Source organism: Panthera pardus, unplaced genomic scaffold, assembly GCF_024362965.1.
Source record: "Panthera pardus isolate Hobbes unplaced genomic scaffold, ASM2436296v1 HiC_scaffold_13, whole genome shotgun sequence".
Taxonomy (NCBI): Eukaryota; Metazoa; Chordata; class Mammalia; order Carnivora; family Felidae; genus Panthera; species Panthera pardus.
The window spans coordinates 53,716,907-53,735,845 of record NW_026526688.1 but is presented as its reverse complement, the minus strand read 5'-3'; the positions used below and the strand labels follow the sequence as shown (position 1 = coordinate 53,735,845).

The 18,939-nt window shown below is 33.9% G+C and overlaps 1 protein-coding gene across 2 annotated transcripts in view; it reads left to right on the top strand.

Moving 5' to 3' along the window:
• Nucleotides 1-18,939, top strand: part of ADAM29 (ADAM metallopeptidase domain 29) — a 77,044-nt gene that overhangs the window by 16,036 nt on the left and 42,069 nt on the right. The window contains exon 2 of one of the 2 annotated variants that reach the window (XM_019440960.2): nucleotides 1,627-1,732. The exons of the other annotated variant lie outside the window; for it this stretch is intronic. The gene's annotated coding sequence lies outside the window, so the exon portion shown is untranslated. The remainder of the gene's footprint in view (nucleotides 1-1,626; nucleotides 1,733-18,939) is intronic. 2 annotated transcript variants of the gene reach the window in all.

Here is an 18,939-nt window from a genome sequence, read left to right as displayed (position 1 = left end):
TCCTCAGTATTTTGAATATATTGTGCCACTCCCTTTGGCTTGTAAAGTTTCTGCTGAAAAATCTGATATTAGCCTTATGACCTTTCCCTTGTTCATAAAAAATTATTTTTCCCTTACTGGTTTAAGATTCTCTCCCTGTCTTTAACTTTTGACATTTTAATTATAAGGTGCCTTGGTGTGGATCTCCTCAGGTTCATCTTATTTAGAATAGTCTGGGCTTTCTGGATGGATGTCTGTTTCCTTCTCCAGGCTAGGGAATTTTTCCATCATTATTTCTTCAGATAAGGTTGTTTTTTTCTTTTTTTGTTTTTTTTTTTTTTGTCTCTTTCTCTCTCTTTTCTCCTTTTGACATCTCTATAAGCCTTGTTGTTATCCCATAAAGTTTTCTTTCTTTCTTTCTTTCCTTTTATTTTTTCTTTTTTTTAATTTTTTTTGTGTGAAAGAACACAAAGTAAAAAAAAAAAAAAAAAACAACTACCATTTTGCCAGATGTAATGAAATTATTGGTTTAGAAAGGATTATCATTTAGTCCAAAAACTATTAGAAGAGTGATTTGTAATAAAAAAAAGACTTTTGTATGGTTCTAAAACCATTCTACAAAGAGTACTTTTGTTAGATTCTGTTTCGACAAGCTTGTTACAAAGAACATTTTGAGGATAAGTGGGAATTTGAATATGCACTGGATATTAGATGGTTTAAAAATAATAATAATTGATTTTGTTACATCTAATGTTATTTTGACTATGTAGGAAAATACTTCTTCAGAGATGCTTATAAAAGTATATGGAATGTAATGTCATATTTTCCATAATTTGCTTTAAAAAAAAGTTTTAAAAAATTTTTAGAAATTTAAAAGCCCTTGTTATATATGCAACGGTAGCATATTTAAAAATAAAAACTATAACACTCATACAAAACAAACAAGAAAATAACTTTACAGTTTAGCTCTGAAAAAAATGATGATTACATGTCATCCAAAATGGATGGAAGTTCAAGGAAATTTGTTTGTTTTTTTTTTTAAAGTGAAAAATGAATAAACTAGATAAGAAAAGAAACAATAAAAAAGAAGAGACAAAATAGTAGGTAAAAGGTACTAATTAAGGAAGTAAGATAAAAGATCTTTTATCTTAGGTACTAATTGAGGAAGTAAGATAAAAGATAAGGTAAAAGATAGTAGATAGTTTCTATAAAGTAAGAAGAGGAAACAGTCTTTGAAAGCTGATCATCTGTATCTGACCTTCTGAAACATAGAAGCAGAGGATATTGATGTACAATATACAAAAGATGATTTGTCTCATGGCACTGTGATATGTGTATAGGTAGCTAATGTTCTGAACAAAAACACAGAATAATGGCATTATTTTCACTCTTAAACGCTCTTCTTGTAAAACCCATTTGTATAGGAATCAATTCCTTTATAGTATAGCTCTCACAAGACCTTCTCATGGACCTCTGCCAGCCCAGTGAAGTAGATATTTTCCTTTATGCACAACATATGTTCCTATTCCCTTTTCCCAAATATGCTGGGTTTGTAGAGAAAATCACATAATGCTTACCCTAAAACGTGTTGTTTACATACTATACATATCTCATTTCATACCAAATGTTCTTATCTATTCCTCATAGAGTGGTGCAACCCTCCTCAGCTCTCCTCCCACCGCTTCCCTAAGATATCTCTTTGATCCTATCTTGAGACACTTTCAAGAAAAGAAGTTATCAAGATAATCATGAGGTAACATTTTATGAAATAGTTTCCAAATTTTTCTTCCCCAAATTTTTTTTCCTCCAGTCCTCCAATGAATTGTCAATTTAAATCACAGAAGTTACTTAGAAAGTACTCTGTTTTACATTCATTGTTTATATCTGGAGTCAAGCCAGTTTCATTTTCCAACCTGGTAGAATTTTGGTAGAATCTAACCCAGTCTTGTGCAAACAATATATATATTTTTTCTGTATCGTATAAAACATTTTTAAAAATTTTTTTTAAATGTTTATTTATTATTGAGAGAGAGAGACAGAGCATGACTGGGGGAGGGGCAGAGAGAAAGGGAGACACAAAATCAGAAGAAGGCTCCAGACTCCAAGCTGTCAGCACAGAGCCTGACGTGGGGTTGGAACTCACAAACCGTGAGATCATGACCTGAGCTGAAGTCAGACATTTAACTGACTGAGCCACCCAGGTGCCCCTCTTATGAAACTTTTCTTGATGTAAGATATTTTTTTAACAATAATGTATTTTCTCTATGTAAGTTTTAGAGCATGAAATCATTTATATACTTCAGGTTAAAAGGAAGATTATTATAAATCTTTAATCCAATATGGTAAATAAATACCTTTTCTGCATATTTTGAGAATAATACTCTTAGTTAATTGAAATCGTTCTTTTGGTTTTATTAGTCACATTGTAAAGTGCTTAAGTATTCTGTATTTAAATAAAAATAAAAATAATAATAATAATAATAATAATAATAATAATAATTTTAAGAAATAAAATGGTAAAGTACATCGGTCATTTCTACGAACCAAAAATATACAATGTGATTCATTTTTGATGGAGCAACTTCTAGTCAAACCATAAAGAAAACAGTGTGAGAATTTTAGTATTGTATTTTCCTGCTGATGTTTTGAGTATTTTAGAATATTGAAGTCTAAAGTTGTTTTCAAATAAATAGTAAATGGATATGTTTTTGAAAAAATAATTGAAGAAATATGTTACCCTGTTATAGTATTTAAGTAGGATCCATGATCTAAAATGAATTGGTAAATGCTAAAATGAAAGCATTAAATGTAAAAAAAAATGTCTTTTGTAACAATAAAATTATATGTTTTAAAATTAGTTGATTGCTTATATTTCTCTCTAAAATGCTTGCCCCAGGATGATATTTTTTCTGTAAAAAATATGTAAAATTTATTAGTTGTACCCAGACATAATATGAGATATTTATTAATTTTTCCTAATTATATTTAATTTTAAAATAGAAAATGTAAATTCTCTACATAGTGCATGTAAAATTGCAGATAATTTTACAAATAGCAGAGATAAAATGAGATTTTGAATGTACATGTATAAATAACATTTACATAGTATTTGGTGCTTCATTTTATGAGTGTAATCATTAGAGACATATATATGTGATATCTAAAATAACCTTAGTTATAATTTTGAAATAAACTAAGCAAATACTTAAATATAATACAGTGCTTTTTAATTAAAAAAATTTCTTTTTAATCTTTATTTATTTTTGAGAGAGATAGAGACAGAGCATGAGCAGGGGAGGGACAGAGAGAGAAGGAGACACAGAATCTGAAGCAGACTCCAGGCTCTGAGCTGTCAGCACAAAGCCCCATGTGGGGCCTGAAACCACAAAACCAAGTTCATGACCTGAGCTGAAATTAGATGCCCACTGACTGGGCCACCCAGGCGCCCCAAATATAATACAGTTTTTAAATTAGATTTACATCTAATTTGGATATGCACATAGCATGATTCTGTTATTTGGCAAGAAATAGTATTCCATATCATATATTATAACTTATGTGATACTAATATATTTTCTTGGGATATTTTATATGTATTGAACATTTAATAAAGGTTTGTTAATAAAGGTTCCACACATTGAAGGCATGTTATTAACTGTTATAGTGGATATATATGGAAATAATTCCTATGTGTGTGCTTGTGTGCATGCTCCCCTGTGGTCAAATTTTAAAAGAGCTTCTAAGCTACAAGAGTCAAAGGAAGGTTTCAATAAAAGGATTTTAATTTTCACATGGAGTTCTAAATATACAATAAAAATAGAAATAAATAAATCCACTAGATAGCCAGACTCAAGCAGTTATGGTAACAATTAATTTGAATATGAGACCCAAATGGGATCACTCTATTAATTGTCCAACTAATACATTAACCCATGATTCTTCTTTCTAACCTTTAGGACCTTGATTTGGTAGAAGTGAATGTAAGTATCAAATTCCTTAAATATTTCAAAATGTGAAGACAAATTCAAACCATATATAAACTTTAAATAAAGAACTGAAATGTAACTGTCACCAGGGAATATTAATAAACACAATGTAAATAAAACACAATGTTTCCATTTAAGTCTGTTAACAGTGGTAGCTAATTAGTTGAAATGTCCCTACAGATCAGATCATAAGCAGCTTAAGTTCTAAAAATTTCATGGCAGACTTGTGGCTTTGTTTCTAGCATATTAAGAACCTAAAAGTTGTCACACACGATTTTTCAACAAGAAAAAAGATTAAAAAAAGATAAACAAACTGAAATCAGTGACTTTTTTGGGAGCCATCAGAGAGTTGTAGTCACAGAACAAATTGTCATCTGAACTCCACAGGCAAATATAGGGGGTCACACCTAGGATCTGCTTACTTGGAGCAGAAGTTACTTAAGCCATAAACTGGTAGGAACATTTTAAGAGTAATTTTGATGAATTCTAGGGCCTTATTTTGAGAGAGACAGAGAAAGTGCGAGCAGGGGAGGGGCAGATAAAGAGGGAGAATCTCAAGCAAGCTCTGCACTGTCAAAGCCTCAATGGGAAAAAAAAAAATATTTGAACAGTCTCATCAAAGCAAATACAAATAGCAAACAACCAGAGGAAAATATTCTCAACAACTCTTGTCATTAGGAAGTTGCAGATTGGGGTGCCTGAGTGGCTCAGTCGGTTAAGCGTCCGACTTTGGCTTGGGTCATGATCTCAGGGTTTGTGAGTTCCAGCCCCACATCGGGCTCTGTGCTGACAGCTCGGGGCCTGGAGCCCCCTTCAGATTCTGTGTCTCCCCCTGTCTGCCCCTCTGCACTCTGTCTCTCACATTGTCTCAAAAATAAATAAACATTGAAAAAAAAAAAAAAAAAGGAAGTTGCAGATGAAAACAAAAAAAATACTGTTACATACATCTAAGAATGGGTAAAATCCAGGGGCACCTGGGTGGCTCAGTCTGTTAAGCATCCGACTCTTGATTTCAGCTAGGTCATGATCTCATGGTTTGTGAATCCAAGCCTTGTATCAGGCTCTGTGCTGACAGTATGGATCCTGCTTGTGATTCTCTCTCTTCCTGTTTCTATGTCCCTCCCATACTCTCTCACTCTTTCTGTCTCTCAAAAAGTAAACAAACAAACAAACAAACAAACAAAGGTAAAATCCAAAAACTGACACTATCAGTTGCTGGTAAGAATGCAGAGCAAGAGGAACTCTCATTAATTACTGGTAAAGGACAATGGCACAAACACTTTGAAAGGTATTTTGTAAGTTTCTTACAAAACTAAATATAATTTTGCCATAAAATCCAGCAATCATACTCCTGAGTGTTTATGCAAACAATCTGAAAATTTGTCGGTATAATTACCATCACATGAATGTGGCAAACAGATTTATTCTTAATCACCAAAAACTAGAAATGACCTTCAATATGTAAATGAATAAACAAACTGTGTTATATCACTATAAGGGATATCATTCAGTAATTAAAATAAACAAGCAAAAACTATTAAGCAATGAAAAGACATGGATGAACCTTAAGTACATACTGCTAAGTGAATGAAGTCAGTCTGAAAAGTTTACATAGTATTTGACTTCGTTTAAATGAGATTCTGGAGAAGGCAGGAAAAAGACAATAAGAAGACTAGTGGGTGGTAGGAATTTGTGGCAAGTGCATTGTTCCCCATGTCTTAGATGTGGGCCGTGCAAAGGGACATACTGCCAAAGAGTATAGTATAAAAAAGGGGAAGGAGTAACTTTACAGTGAAGAAATTGGACAAATGCTATCAAGACAGTTGATCAAAGTCAACATCAATTGTAATAAGTCATGTTAATAGTAGGTACCCTTTACATGATATGATGAAATGGTATGCTATTTTCGTGGCTGTCCTCACAAAAATGCATACTCTCGGTCTAATTATGAAAAGAATCAGATAAGCCTTAATTCAGGGATATTCTACAAAACACCTGACCAGAAATACACGAAAGTTTTTGTCATCAAAAACAATCCCACCGGGGCCCCTGGGTGACTCCGTTGCTTAAGTGTCTGACTTTAGCTCAGGTCATGATCTCACAGTTAGTCAGTTCCAGTTCTGAGCTGTCAGTGCAGAGCCTGCTTTGGATTTTCTCTCTCCCTCTCTCTCTCTGTCCCTCCCCCACTCTCTCTTTCTCAAAACAAATAAATAAACTTAGAAAAAAAAGTCCCACAGACAAAAGACCCTAAGAAGGCATGGGGGTTTATTGTAATGTGGAATCCTGGATAGAATCTTGGAACTAAAAATAGACATTAGATAAAAATGCTAAAGTCTGAAAAAAGCATAGACTTTGTTTAATAACCTGTCATTATTGGTTCATTAACCATGTAAATATACCATATAATGCAAGATGTTATAGGGAAAAAATGGGCATGGGAGTATATGGGAACTCTCTGCACCGTATTTGCAATTTTTCTGTAAATCTAAACCTTGCCTAAAAAAAGTTGATATTAAAAAAATGATTAAAATATCATGGCAATCTTGCGCCTTTCATATATTTATGCCTCCAATGCTACTAAATATAGAATTAATGAAATGGCTCTTCTGTTAAAGATAGGAAGAAAGAAAACACCTTACAAGGAAGTGACTTTATGCAGTTTTCTTTTTTAAACTATTCAATACAAATGTTCTCTGACAGAATTTGTTTTACATTATTAAATCTGAAAGTGTTTTCATACCTCTTATACTAATGCCAAAATTAAGGAGCCAGAAAAGGTATCCATTTCAAAGGAAAAAGGAAGTGGTTATCTAGTTTCTTATGCAAAAGCTTGTGTTCCCGAAAAACAGAAGTGAATCAGACAGAAGATAAAATGTTAGATTAAAATTGATGACAAAAATTACTTTGAAAGACTTAGAAAAAAATCTAGAAATTCATGATGTGTGTTTTCTGTTTTTCTTGCTTGCTGGGAGACAAATGAAAGCAAAGTTACCATACACATGTTTCTAAAGATATGGGATCACACAAAGAAACACTGTTTCAAACACTCTAAACACTCAGCTTCCCTCCAAACCCATTTATTTAGAAAATTGTTTCCTGTTCGGTGTAGAAGAAAATATATTTTGTTGTTAAAAAGAATAAACTGAAAATTAAAGAAACCATTTGTTGTCTTTAAAAATAATAATAACTATCATTTATTAAATACATAGGGTATGGAAGGCATTGCCCTAAATATTTAAGCTGGGATATCCCATGTAACCATCAAAACCTTAGTAGGGCATAGACATTACTATTTTATTTCATTCTTATTTTACAAAAAAAGAAACCAAATGTATGATCATTTACCTACATATCTAGTATGTATGAGTGCTGGTATTAGAATTTAGGAATAATGCTTCAGACTGATGCCTACTTTGCCCTCTAGTCATAAGTCAACAAGACAACTTAGCCTACAGAAAAACTTTTCCTCAATCCGGGAGGACATGATATTTGTAAATATTTATGCATCCACCTAAAAATATAAAACGACCTAAAGATAACAGACCTAAAGATAGAGCAGACATATATAGCAGACTTAAAGATTGAAAAAGACAGCAAAGAATAAGAGTTGGAATTATTAAAAGATAAGATCGAGAAGCCTTTAGTAGGCTCACTAAGAAAAAGAACGTAAATAAAGTCAGAAATGAAACAGGAAATGTTACAACTGATACCACAGAAATACAAAAGATCATAAGGGACTACTCTAAACAATTATGCACTAACAAGTTGGACAACCTAGAAGAAATTGATAAATTCTTAGAAACATGCACTCTCCCAAGCCTGAATCATGAAGAAACAGAAAATCAGCATATACCAATAGTAGTAAGGAGATTGAATCAGTAATCAAAAACCTCCCAACAACAGTGCAGAAACAGATCATTTCACTGATGAATTCCGCCAAACATTTAAAGAGTTAATACCAATCCTTCTCACACTCTTCCAAAAAATAGGGCAAAAGGGAACATATCCCGTGAAACCAAAACTAGATAAGGACACTACAAGAAACCAAACCAAAACAAAACAAAACTACAGGCCAAAATCCCTGGTGAACATAGATGCAAAAGTCTTCAACAAAATATTAATAAACTAAATTCAACAATACATTGGAAGAATCATACACCATGATCAAGTGGACTTAATTCTTATGATGCAAGGATGGTTCAACACACACAAATCAATCAATATTATACACCACATTGAAAAAAATGAAGGATAAAAATCATACAATTAACTTAGATGAAGAAAAGGAATGTGAAAAAGTTTAATATTCATTCATTATAAAAACTCAACAAACTGGGTATAGAGGAAAAATACCTCAACATAATAAAGACCATATATAACAAGCCCATAGCGAGCATCAAACTTGGTGAAAAACTGAACACTTTTCCTCTAAAATCAGGAACAAGACAGATATGTCCATTTTGCCGCTTTTATTCAACATAATGTTAGAAGCAATTAGGCATAAAAAAGACATAAAATGAATCCAACTGAGAGAGGAGGATGTAAAACTGTCACTATTTACAAATAACCTGATTTTATATATAGAAAAGCCTAAAGACTCCATCAAAAAACTGTTAGAATAAATGAATTCAGTAACATTGCAAGATAGAAAGTCAAGATATAAAAATCAGTTGCATTTCTATCCACTATCAATGAACTATCAGAAAAAGAAATTAACAATCCCATTTGTAATTTTATCACAAAGTATAAAATACCCAGGAATAAATTTAATTAAAACGGTGAGACACTTATGCTCTAAAAACCAGAACACAATAATGAAAGAAATTGAAGAGGACACAAATAAAAAAAGAGATATCATGCTCATGGATTGGAAGAATTAATATCATCAGAATGTCCATACTACCCAAAGCAACCTATAGATTCACTGCAATCCCAAGCAGAATTCCAATGGCATTTTTTACAGGTATGGAAAACAATCCTAAAATTTGTATAGAAACACGAAGACCCCAAATAGTGAAAACAGTCTTAAGAAAAACCATAGCTGGAGGTATTACGTTCCTGATTTCAAACTGTATTACAAAGCCTTAGTATTCAAAAGTTTATGCTATTGTCATAAAAACAGACACATAAATCAGTGGAACAGAATAGAGAGACCAGAAATAAGCCCAAGCATAGATGCGAAGTTAATTTGTGACAAGGGTCCCAAGAATACACTGGTGAAAGGATAGTCTATTTAATAAACAGTGCTGGAGAAACTGGGCAGGCAGCTGCAAAAGAGTGAAACTGGACCATATCCTGTCTTATACCAAACACTAAAACAACTCAAATTGGACTGAATTCTTAAAGATTAAAGACTTAAAGATTAAACACTTGACTCTAAGACCTTAAACCATAAAACTCCTAGAAGAAATAATAGAGGGTAAGATCCTACACATTGGTTTTGGCAGTGATTTTGGGGTGTGTGTGGGGGGGGGGGTTGACACTAAAAGCAAAACCAAACAAAAGAAGAATAAACAAATGGGACTATATTACAGTAAACAGCAAAAGAAACCAACGAAATGAAAAGATTACCTACTGAATGGTATAAAATATTTACAAATCATGTATCTGATAAGGGGTTAATATGCAAAATATATGAAGAACTCACGAAGCTCAATATGTAAATATCCAAGTAGTTCAATTAAAAAATGGGTAGAGGAACTGAATGCATGCCTTTCCAAAGAACACATACAGATAACTAACAGGTACTTGACAAGGTGTCCAACATCAGTAATCATAAGGGAAATACATATAAAAACAACAGTGAGATATTATTACCTCATAACCTGTTAGAATGGCTATTATCCAAAAGATGAGAAATAAAAAGCACTGGCAATGATGTGGAGAGAAAAGGGACCCCTTGTATGTTGTTGGTGAGAATGTAAACTGATGCAACCACTATGGAAAACAGTATGAAATTTTCTCAAAAAATTAAAAATAGAATGACAATATGATCCAGTAATTCCACTATTGGGTATTTATCTGAAGAAAACAAAATCACTATCTTGATAAGAAATATTCACTTTCATGTTCATTGCAGCATTATTTACAATAGTTAATATATGGAAACAACTTAAAGTGCCCATCCATGGATGAATGGATAAAGAAAATATGATTATATATATTTTTAACTACAATATTTATTAAAATATTGTAGGTAAATATATAATTATTAAAAAAATACAAAAAGATCACATTTACCCTTTACCTAGTTTCCAGAAACAGTAACTTCTTACAAAAACTATAGAACAATGGCACAAACAAAATATTGATGCTGATATAATCCATGATTTTATTCAGATTTCTTCAGTTTTATTTGTACTCATTCATGTGTGTAGATGTATTTAATTCTATCAATTTTATCATATGTGCAGATTTGTATATTCATTATCAGAGTCAATAAATAGAGTCAAGATGATGGATAAGAGGTTCCTGACTTTCCCTCCTCCTCCTGACTGATGCTAAATATGCAGCCGCACATGAATCAATTCTGTTTGATAGAAATCTGGAAACTAGTGGAATCATTCTAACATATTGGGTAACTGAGAAAACACCCACATTGAAATGGGTAAGAAAGGTTGAGATACACTCTAAACCTGACCCCAGCACAGTGCCTTACAGTTGGAAGGGAATATTAACTTCCAATTTTTTTCTTTGTAGTGAAGGGTTTGGATCACACGTTTATACTCCAATTTCTAAGGCTTTGAAGGAATGGATGGGCCTCCATTACCTACCTGTGATAGCTGTGATAAGGCTCAGCATTCACAATTCCCATAGGACCAAACTATCCAAAGAAGAAGTTTTTGAATGGTGTGCAAACAATTCTCACACCTATAACCTGTTCTTAGTGTAGAAAGAACAGGCAAAACCACTCATCACCCCTTTCTCTGTGGAAGGAATCTGTCTACTTTCATAGCTTCTGCCTAAGGATCTGCCTTCTAATTAGCCTTTACCTATTTGGGTGCTGACTGGAATCTTCCTGGGAGCATGAAAACGCTAATAAGCACTTCGCCTATAATCTCTCTCCAGCTTCTTCCAACAATAAAACAAAGTCACCAGCTTCTCCCCAAAAGGATGTCCACACAACCAGCACCCCAACTTTAATGGCTGCCATCCAAAGGACAGGCTCCCAAATCAGCTAGCTCCCACCACCGACAGGTCTTGAATTCAGTACCTGTGGGACTCTAGCAAACAAAGAAGCAGTGTTTAAATGGGAGTATGTGTACTTCCTGCAGATAAACACTGAGCTCAGAGAAGAGGAGGGAGATAAAAACACCCATCTCCCAGTTTCTCTCTGGAAGAGACATGGTGCATACTTTTTCATCTGTTGCCTGAAGCTCTGGCTTCCAATAAGCCTACATGTGAGAGCTTACTGGGATCCTTCTAGGAACATGAAAGAGCTGGTGGGCATCCAAACCAAGTTTCCAGCTGCTCCCTAGCAGAAGCTTTTTACACACCTAGCACCCCAAATGTTGGGGCTGTCAAACAAGAAACTGGTTCCTCAATCCCCTAGCTCTGGTAGCTGATGGAACTTGGCATATTAAAGAGGCAGTCTGTATGGGTGCACAAGCATTCCCAGTAACTATGGCCTCTGGCTCAGCATAGAATGAGGAAGCAAAGCCACACAGCCCTTGATTTCTCCCTGATAGGGTTAGGCTGCATAGCTAACATCAAGAATTTCTCAGCTGCTGACTAAAGGTCAGGATCCCAATTAGTTTGTATCAGAGAGCTAAAGGCAGGCAATTAGTTGCTGTACAGGAACGCAAACAGGTATGTGGATATTTCCCAAACCTTTGGGACAGTAACAGGTATTAGCACTCCCTAATCTACCGAGAGCCGCAAAGAACAGACACAGCATCTTGGACAAACACAAAGGTTGGAGAGACAACCGAGAGCGTAGGCTGGCTGATTGACGAGGTTCATCTCCTACAGAAGCCACTCTGTCAAGGCTGGGAGAGGTGGCTATTTTATGTAATGGGTAAAAACCAATGCAGAGAGTGTCAAGGAAAATCAAGAATCAGGGAAACATGTTCCAAACAAAAGAACAAAATAAATCTTCAGAAACTGACCATAAAGAAGCAGAGATGAGTGCTTTACCCAAAAGAGAGTTCAAAATAACATACATATAAACATAATAAATAACATACCGATGATCACTGAGATAAGGAGAGCAGTATATAAGTCAAATGAGAATTTCACCAAGAGACAGAGAATATTTTTTTTTTTTAATGTTTGAAAGTCTTTATTCATCATTGCAAAAAGTGCCCATTATTTTACATTTTAAAAGTGTTATTTTAAATTAAAAAAAACCTTATAGTTATAATTGTAGACACGTGATCATAGAGATAAATATTATACATCTTGCTAATTATGACATATAAGAGGCAAAATCTTATTTTTTTTTTTAATTTTCCTCTTTAGTTTATTTGCTTTCGAGAAAGACAATGATTATTAAGCAGTTTTACAGATTTTTTTTTTTTTTTGCTTTTTAATTTTTTAACGTTTATTTATTTATTTATTTATTTATTTTTTTTTTAATATATGAAATTTACTGTCAAATTGGTTTCCATACAACACCCAGTGCTCATCCCAAAAGGTGCCCTCCTCAATACCCATCACCCACCCTGCCCTCCCTCCCACCCTGCCCTCCCTCCCCCCCCCCATCAACCCTCAGTTTGTTCTCAGTTTTTAACAGTCTCTAATGCTTTGGCTCTCTCCCACTCTAACCTCTTTTTTTTTTTTTTTTTTTTTTCCTTCCCCTCCCCCATGGGTTTCTGTTATGTTTCTCAGGATCCACATAAGAGTGAAACCATATGGTATCTGTCTTTCTCGAGACAGAGAATATTAAAAAGTACCAGAGATCATAGAGTTGAAGAATATAATTACTGAAGTGAAAAATTGAGGAGAAGTGTCCCACAGCTAACTAGGTCAAATGGAAGAAAAGACCAGTGAATTTAAAGATAAGAGAATAGAAGTCATACAATCAGAAAATCAAAAAGAAAAGAAGAATGAAAAATAGCGATGACAGCTTAAGGGACTTATGGGACATAATACATGCTTTACAGGTTTAACAGGAAGAGAAGAGAGAGGGAAAGGGTGCAGAAAGCTTATGCAAAGAAATAATGGCTAAAAACTTCCCCAAACTGTACAGACATCCAAATGCAGGAAGACCAAACAATATCAAAAAGGAGAATCTAGAGACTTGTAGAAACACAGACTATAATTAAATTGTCAAAAGTTAAAGACAATCTTAAAAGTAGCAAGAAAAAAAGTGGCTTGCTATGTACAAAGGAACCCCATAAGATGAGTACCAGTGGATTTTTCAGCAAAAACCTAGCAAGTGAGAGGCAATGGGATGCTATATTCAAAATGCTCGGGGTGGGGGTGGGGAATGCCAAAAGAATATTTTACCCAGCAAAGTTGTCCTTCAGAATTGAAAGAAAGCTAGATACTTTCCCCAAAACAAGCTGAAGGAGTTCATCACCAATATGCCAGCCTTACAACAAATGGAGTAAAGGGAGTTCTTTAAGCTGAAACTAAAAGGATGTTAATTAAGAATATTAGGTGAATATATAGTTAAATTTAGAAAACACTAACATTGGAATAGACGTATGGAAATCACTTATAATTTATAAAAAGTTTAAAAGACAAAAGCATGAAATTACAATAGCTACAAAATTTGTTAATAGAGACATAATATAAAAAGATATAAATTGTGATATCAAAAACATTAATGAGGAAGAAAATAAAAATGTAGAGTTTTGTAGGCAATTAAGTTGTTACCAGCTTAAAATAGGCTGTTATAAGATGTTTTATGTAAGCATCCTAATACTTTAAAATAAAAAGCTCTATACATACACAAAAGATAAAGAGAACTGTATCAAAGCATACATGAAAAAAATCATCTAATCATAAAGAAATCAAGGAAGAGAGGAAGAAAGGAAAAAATAATACTACAAACCAGCCAGAAAGCAATTAACAAAATGATAGCAGTAAATCCACACCTATTAATAATTATTTTAAAAGTAAATGGACTAAATTCCCCAATCAAAATACACAGAGTGATTGAATGGTTAAAAAAATAAAAAGCAAGATCCAATTATAGCTACCTACAAGAGACTCACTTAAGCTTTAAGGACACACATAGACTAAAGTGAAAAGATGCGAAAAATATTCAATGAAAATGCAAACAAAAAGAGAGCAGAGGTGGCTATACTTATCCAGACAAAATAGAATTTAAGTCAAACTGTAATAAGAGACAGAGAAGGTTATTACATAATGATAAAAGTGTCAATTCTAACAATTACAAATATGTATACATCCAACATCTGAGAAGCTAAACAAATAAAGGATATATTAAAAGATTTGAAGGGTGGGGCACCTGGGTGGCTCAGTCGGTTAAGCGGCCGACTTCGGCTCAGGTTATGATCTCACGGTCCGTGCGTTCGAGCCCCGCGTCGGGCTCTGTGCTGACAGCTCAGAGCCTGAAGCCTATTTCGGATTCTGTGTCTCCCTCTCTCTGACCCTCCCGTGTTCATGCTCTGTCTCTCCCTGTCTCAAAAATAAATAAAACGTTAAAAAAAAATAAAAAATAAAAAAGATTTGAAGGGAGAAATACACAACAATACATAATAGGGGACTATAATACTTAACTTTTGATAATGGATAGATGATTCAGACAGAGAATCAACAAGGAAATAGTGGACTTGACTATGTGTTAGACTAGATTAACCTAACAGACACACAGAATATTTCATCCAGTAGCAGCAGAATACATATTCTTCTGAAGTAGACACAAAACATACTCCAAGGTAGGTTGTATGTTAGGCCACAAGTCTTAACAAATTTAAGATTGAAGTCATACCAAATATCTTTTCTGACCACAACGGTATGAAATTAGAAATAGGCAAGAGGAAAATTGAAAAATTTACAAATACATGGAGATTAGACAACATATTCCTGAATAAACAATGGGTCAAGGATGAAGTTAGTAGGGAAATTTAAAAATCCTAAGACACGAAAACAGAAACATAACATACTAAAATGGGATGCAACAAAGGAGTTCTAAGAGGGAAGTGTGTAGCATCAAATATATACATTAAATAAATAAATCTCAAATAAATCTCAAATAATCTAAAAAACCACAAGGAACTAGAGAAAGAAGAACAAACTAAGTCTAAAGTCAGCAGAACTAAGGAAATAACAAATAACAGAGTGGAAATAAATGAAGTAGGAGGGTGATAGAAAAGATTACCGGAACGAGGAACTGTTATTTTTTTTTCAAACATAAACCAAATTGATGACCCTTTAGCAAGACTAACAGAAAAAAAGAGAAGACTCAAATAAAATCATAAATAAAAGAGAAGACATTACAACTGAAATAACAGAAATACTGAGAATCATAAAAAAATACCCTACTATGTACAATTATACACCAACATTTTGGACACCCTAGAAGAAATGAGTAAATTTTTAGAAACATACAACCTACCAACACAGAATCATGAAGCAGTATAAGATCAAAACAGACCAATTCCAAGGAGGGAGATTGAATCAGTAATCAAAAACCTCCTAACAAAGAGAAGCCCAGCAGCAGATTGCTCCCCTGGTGAATTTTACCAAATATTTAAAGAAGAATTAATATCATTCCTTCTCAAATCATTCCCCAAAATTGGAGAGGATGGAACACTGTCAAACTCATTTTACAAGGGCAGCATTACCCTAATATCAAAGCCAGAAAGGGACATTGCAAGCAAAGAGGATTATAGGCCAACTTTCCTGATGAACATAGATGCAAAACTTCTCAGCAAAATATTAGCAAATAGAAGTGAACAATACATTAAAACGATCATACACCCAATCAGAATTTATTCCTGGGGGGAGAGCGGATGCAAGGATGGTTCAACATATACAAATCAATAAAACTGATATATTACATTAACAAAACGAAGGATGAGAATCATATAGTCATCTCAATAGATGTAGAAAATTATTTAACAGAATTTAACACCATTTCATGACAAAACTCTCAATAAGTTGCACATGGATGGGATGTACTTCAACATAATAAAAGTCATATAAGCCAAATCCACAACACGCTCAATAATAAAAAGCTAAAAGTTTTCCCTCTAAGATCAGGAAGAAAACAACAATGTCGCCCTTGCCATTTCCATTTGACATTGTACTACAAGTCCTAGCTAGAGCAATGAGGCAAGACAAAAAAGCAAAATGCATCCAAAGTGGAAACGAAGAAGTAAAATTGTCTGTTTGCAGATGACATAACATTATATACATAAAACCATAAAGACAGCACCAAAAAACTGTTGCAGCTAATAAACTAGTTGAGTAAAGTTAGTTGAAGGATACAAAATCAATACAAAAAATCAGTTGTATTTCTATACACTACTATAAATGATCAGAAAGAGAAATTAAGAAAATAATCTGACTTATAATAGCACCTGCCAAAATAAGCTATCAGGAATAAAATTAACCAAGGGGGTGAAAGATGTGTACACTGACAATTATACACATTGATGAAGAAGACACAAATAAATGGGAAGATATTCTGTGTTTATGATTTGAATGAATTAGTATTTTTCAATTCCAAAACAGCCAAAGTGATCTACAGATTCAGCTTAGCTCCTATCAGAATTTCAATGGCACTTTTTACAGAAATAGAAAGAAAACAAAAATTCATTTGAAGCTAAAAGACCCCAAATAGATAAAGCAATCTCAAGAAAAAGCAAGAAAAAGCAAATCTCAAGAACAAAGCAAGAAGCATCATACTTCCGTATTTGATATATGTTACAACATAAGTGGACCTTTACAAAATTTTCCTTATCGAAAAAAAGGAAACTTTGTGCACAGTTTGTGGGAATGTAAACTTGTGCAGCCACTGTGGAAAAGAGTATGAAGTTTCCTCAGAAATTCTAAAAAAGAATACTATACGATCCAGTAATTCCACAGCTGAGTATTTATCCAAAGAAAATGAAAACATTAATTTGAAAAGATACATGCACGCTTATGTTTATTGCAGCATTATTTACAAGAGCCAAGATATAGAATTAAGCCAAGTCCATCAATAAACTAATAGACTAATAAGTGAGGTATATACATTCAATGGAATATTACTCAGCCATGAAAAAAGAATGAGATCTGCAACAACATTTACAACAGCATGGATGGAACTAGGGGTATTATGCTAAATGAACTATTTCAGAGAAAAACAAATGCCATATGATTTCATCTATATGTGTAATCTAAAAAACAAAACAAATGAGGAAAGAAGCAAATAAGCAAGCAAACAAAAAAGTAGACTCTTAAAAGCAGGGAACAAACTGGTGGTGGCCAGAGGGGAGGTGAGTAGGGGCATAGGTAAAATGGATAAAGGAGATGAAGACATACAAACATCCAGTTATTAAAAAAGGAAATCACTGGGACTCCTAGTAAATCACTCCACTGGGTGGCTCAGTCGGCTGGGCATCCGACTTTGGCTCAGGTCATGATCTTGCAATTTGTGAGTTTGAGCCCCATGTCCGGCTCTGTGTTGACACCTCGGAGCATGGAACCTGCTTCGGATTCTGTGTCTCCCTCCCTCTCTGCCCCTCCCCTGCTCATGCTCTGTCTCTCTCTCTCTCAAAAATAAATAAATGTTAAAAAAAAGAGTAAATCACAGAGATGAATAATACAGCACAGGTAATACAGTCAATAATATTGTAATGATAATGGTCGATGGCTCCACTTATTAGAGGTCAACACTGAGTAATGTACAGAATTGGTGAATCATGTTGTATACCTGAAAGTACTATAACACTGTATTTTATAGTTCAATAAAAAATAAAAAATTACAATAACAACATTTTTTGCTTAGTGAAATAAGCTAAGACACAAAAGGACAAATATTTATGATTCCATTTATATGAAGAACTCAGAATAGCCAAATCATAGAGACAAAGTAGACTGTTACCCTAAGTTGGGACCGGGGAAAAGGGAAGTTACTATTATTATTATTTTTTTAACATCTATTTATTTTTGAGAGAGAGAAACAGAACACAAGCAGGGGAGAGGCAGAGAGAGAGGGAGACACAGAATACGAAGCAGGCTCCAGGCTCCAGACTCCGAGTTGTCAGCACAGAGCTCCATGCAGGCCTTCAACTCATGAACTGCGAGATCATGACCCAAGCCAAAGTCAGATATTTAACCAACTGAACTACTCAGGCGTCCCAGGGGAAGTTACTTATTTAGTGGGTACTGAGTCTATGTTGGAGATTATGAAAAGATTTTGGATGTAGGTAGTGGTGATGGTTATACAACATTGTGAAAGTAATTAATGCCACCAGATTGTGTACTTACAGATGGCTAAAAATGATATTATGTTATGTATAGTTTACCGTACTAAAAAATACAGATAAAAAGCAGAAAATCGTTCCATGACCTGTACTCATTTCTCATGTTGCCTTTTTATAACCACACCAGACTTTCTCTCCCTCCATCACTGCCCCATCCCTCCCCTCCTACCCCAGTCCCTAAACACTGGAAACCACAAATCTGCTCTCTATTTCTAGAATTTTGTCATTTCAAAAATACTAAAGATGTGGAATCATACAGCATGAAGCCTCTGGTATTGGCTTTTTTCACTCAGCATAATTCCTTGCAGATACTTTCAAGTTGTGTGAATTGTTAATTGATAGTCTTGTTCTTTTATTGCCAAATAGTATTGTGGAGTTATATATATCACATTTTGTTTAACAATTCATCCTTGAAAGACATCTGGACCTTTCTGATTTTTTGCTCTAATAAAAAATAGCTTGTATGAACATTCCTGTATAGGTGCTTATATGAATATGTTTTTATTTCTCTGGGATAAATGCCCAAGAGCGAAATTTCTGGGTCATATAGTAATTGTATGTTTAGTTTCAAAAGAAACTGCATTTTT